The sequence below is a fragment of the Cheilinus undulatus genome, linkage group 15 (assembly GCF_018320785.1).
Source record: "Cheilinus undulatus linkage group 15, ASM1832078v1, whole genome shotgun sequence".
In the NCBI taxonomy this organism is placed as follows: Eukaryota; Metazoa; Chordata; class Actinopteri; order Labriformes; family Labridae; genus Cheilinus; species Cheilinus undulatus.
In genome coordinates this window covers 14,591,663-14,595,982 of record NC_054879.1, presented here as the reverse complement: position 1 = coordinate 14,595,982, position 4,320 = coordinate 14,591,663, and positions in this window count along the sequence as shown.

The window sequence follows — 4,320 nt, the reverse complement described above, 5'->3', positions numbered from 1 at the left end:
AAAAGGAAATAAGTAGATACAAACTTGAGCAGAAGAATGGAAATCTACCTCTATCTAGGGAATCCTACAAAAAGGGGAGGAGGAGGGTAATAGGAACAATAATCAGTGGAGCCGTAATGCAGTAAAGGTGCACTACTTCCCTCTTAAGTGCCATAGAGTAGACAAAGTCCCTCAAAACTGCACTAAGATGCAGCATGTGTGAGTAATATCAGACAACCTTCCACCACTAGTCTGTCACCATGTATGTTTTCTGGAGAGTAGCCATATGTGAGTTATTACATCCCACTATCTTTCCAATCCTTAATAACCTTCACTGCAGAAGTCAAAGGCAGATATAAAACATCGATCTGTGTCTGGCTGAGACATTAAAGATATGAGACTTCATATCCAACCTCTTTCTGAGTCTGTGAGCTCCGTGTGGGTTCTAGCACCATAAAGTTGAGCCTCTGACCACAGAGAGCATCGCTTCCCTCTAAGCCTGTCGGTAAGTTTGATATAATGTTGGGTTCACAGGTGTCATTTCACCGCTAAGCACTCCAAACACCATTGCAATTGCATCTTTGCCCTGCACGCATTTAACAACCCGCAGCGAGCTGTGCTGAATCTATTTTATTGACCATTTAAGCTCCCTGCTTAAGGCCAAAATAAAGCTTGTTTATGGCAAAATAACACGCTTTTTAGATAGCAAGATGCAGTCGAGTGCTTGAGAGTGTTTAAAGCTGTGATACTCTACCCACGGCTCCTGGGTATCATGCAGCCCTTTTCTCACTAGTCAGGGCTCTTTTAAATCCTACTTGAAGAAAAAATCCTGGAGAAATATTTAAAAAAGGACATTTTATCTGAAAAAATGATTGATTTGTTCTTTTCGTTTCAATTCAAACCTTTATTTATTTTGAAAAAGGACATTGAGCTTTCCTTTATTTCCGATAAGGTTGAGATTACAAGCACATTAAAACAAGCCAAACAAAGCTACAACCAAATATAGACTACTAAAAACAGTGAAAATCAATCAAAAGAGTCACAGTTAGAAACAAAGTTCCAAGAAATCTATGTCCTGAACTCTGCAAGACTGTAAAGGACATACTTCTTCAGTTTATTGGAGGTCATTTCATGAGCTTGAGGCGTTGAAGCTCAAAGCACCTGGTATTCACAGGCAATATAAAATCCAACTGCTTACCACTCTCAAACTCCCTTACCATGAGCAGCAACAAACACTTCCATTGGTTAGATAAGTGCATGTTGGAAGTGAAACCTTGGAGAAAACAACCATGTTAAAATATATATTTAAATTTTGCTCTTCGGAATTACATTGCTGGTGTGAAAGCTTGCACTAACTGGCTACATGTTTTTTTTTTTTAAATTAACATCTATTGACAGAAACTCAATTAGTCCCCTGTCAATTCCTCACATATTTGCTACTACAAGCCAATATATGGCAAATTCATGAATGTTGTAGATAAATTGGAACCTTACAAAGGTTTTACTACTTTCGTCTACTGACTCTCCACAGGGCTGTATTTTATCCCCACTGTTGTACATTTTGTACACGGATGACTGCAGGAGCCTTCATGAAAACAGACATATAATAAAATATGCTGACGACACAGTTATTGTCAGTTTGCTCCAAAATGAGGAGGATGGGCATGGGAGGGTTTTAGATGACTTCACTGAGTGGTGTAAATCTGCTTACCTGAAAATAAATGTAAGCAAAACAAAGGATGTGATCATCGATTTTAGAAAAAAAATCACCCTATTCCTCAGCAGTCAGTTATTGCCAACAAGATGGTTGAAATTATGAGCACTTATAAATATCTGGGCACAGTCTTTGATGATAAACTGCAGTGGGTGGAGAATACCAATGCTATTCACTCCAAAGCACAGCAGAGACTTTTTCTGTTGAGGAAATTTAACTCTTTTAGTGTGGAAAAACCTGTTTTAAACCTGTTTTACAGATCCTTTATTGAATCAGTTTTAACTTTTGCTTTTATCTGTTGGTTTGGCAACCTGAAGGAGAGGTGCAGAGTCAAAATTGCAGAGAGTGGTGAACACCTACTCTAAAGTTACAAGGGTGCCCCAGTTGAGTCTGTTTGCATTATATGACAGACATTTGGTCAGAAAGGCCCTTTCAATTGTTGCTGACCCATCACACCCCTGACATCAGGAGTTCCATCCTCTGCCCTCAAGGCAGCACTACAGAGTACCTGGGCTCAAGAGCTTTGTCTAGTCTGTATGTTTGGTTATACTGCATCTGAATTGCCCCTCAGGGATAATAAAGACTTCCAAACAAACAAACAATACTTTTGCTCTGATTGACCTGTAACAATTGATACAGACAGAACATTGGTCCAGTGACCCTTCTTGTTTTTTAAAGGTTCTGCCTTTTCCAAACCATGGGTGTTGCTCAGGGAAATGTGAATTAAATACCATGAAAATAGTCTACCTGAAGTGTGAAAAAATTGATGTTTTCAGTATTAGCTATAGCAAGTAGTGATGTTCCTGAGCATATAATTTCCAATTTGATTACACGTATAATCTACAGTGGTGTGAAAAAGTATTTGCCCCCTTTCTGATTCCTGAGTTTTTTTGCATATTTATCACACTTAAATGTTTTGGATCATCAAACCAATTTTTATATTTCACAAAGACAATCCAAGTAAATGGAAAATGCAGTGTTTGAATGATTATTTAATTTTTTACGGGGGGTACCAAACCTCTCTGGCCCTGTGTGAAAAAGTAATTGCCCCCCTTGTTAAATTATGAGTTAACTATGATTAACCACAGTTTTTGGAAAGCTGAGCTCAATTTCACTGGCCACACCCAGGCCTGATTACCGCCAGATTTGTTGAATCAAAAAATCACTTAAATAGAAACTGTCAGACAAAATGAAGTAGGCTACCGATCTAGAAAAGAAATGCATCATGCCATGCGCCAAATAAATTCAAGAACAACTGAAAAAACAAAGTGATTGGAATCTATCAGTCTGGAAAAGGTTACAAAGCCATTTCCAAGGCTTTGGGACTCCAGCAAACCACAGTCAGAGCCATTATCCACAAATGGAGAAAACAAGGAACAGTGGTGAACCTTCCCAGGAGTGGTCGGCCAACCAAAATCACTCTGAGATTGCAACCACAACTCCTCCAGTAGGTCACAAAAGAACCTAGAATGACATCCGAAGACCTGTAGGCCTCACTGGCCTCAGTTAAGGTTCATGACTCAACCATAAGAAAGACACTGGGCAAAAATGGCATCATTAGAGAGTTCCAAGGCCAAAACCACTGCTGACAAAAAAGAGCACAAAGGCTTGTCTCACATGTTCCAAGAAACATCTTGATGATCCCCAAAACTTTTGGAGAAATATTCTGTGGACTGACAAGACAAAAGTTGAACTTTTTGGAAGGTTTGAGTCCTGTTACATTGGGCGTAAAAATGACACAGCATTTGATAAAAGGAACATCATGCCAACAGTCAAACATGGTGGTGTCAGTGTGATGGTCTGGGGCTGCTTTGCTGCTTCAGGACCTGGACCACTTGCTGTGATTGATGGAACAATGAATTCTGCTGTTTGCCAGAAAATCCTGAAGGCGAATGTCCAGCCATCAGTATGTGCCCTCAAGCTCAAGCGCTCTTGGGTTATGCAGCAGGACAACAACCCAAAATACACCTGCAAGTCCACCTCTCAATGGCTCAAGAAAAACTAAATGAAGGTTTTGGAGTGGCCCAGTCAGGGGGAATGTAAAATTATGTGCACTTTGCACCCTCAAAGAACACCATACTGGTGCGAATATTCCTACTATTAGCATACTAGTGTGCAAGCGAACATTAGCATGCACTAATGTGAATAGTGCCATCTGAAAATGCAAGTTACATGTATTTAAAAGTGAGTTAAAATTGCTGTCAAACTTTGATGTTGATCACCCTGCATTTTGGTGTAATGCAATTAAATGGTATGCAATTTGAGACATGCTATTGGTCATATCTATGACTGCATCTTTAAAGGGAATTTTTAATAAATAAGCCAAAGGAAAGAATCATACAGCAAAGTGTTACAAGGGGTGGAAGGTAACTAATTACATGTACTCAAATCACTGTAATTAAGTAGTTTCTTTGTGTACTTGTACCTTTTTGAGTACATCTTGAAATCAGTACTTTTACACTAGAATGTACTTTTACTTGAGAACAATACTTGTATTTTATTCCATCTCTGTTGACCACTCAGCAGCAAGTAGCAAGAAAATAATTCCACACAACATCTCAAAACAGCAAGAACTGCAGAGTTGATATCTCAGGGTTAAACAATTCAGAGTTGATTTGAATTCCATT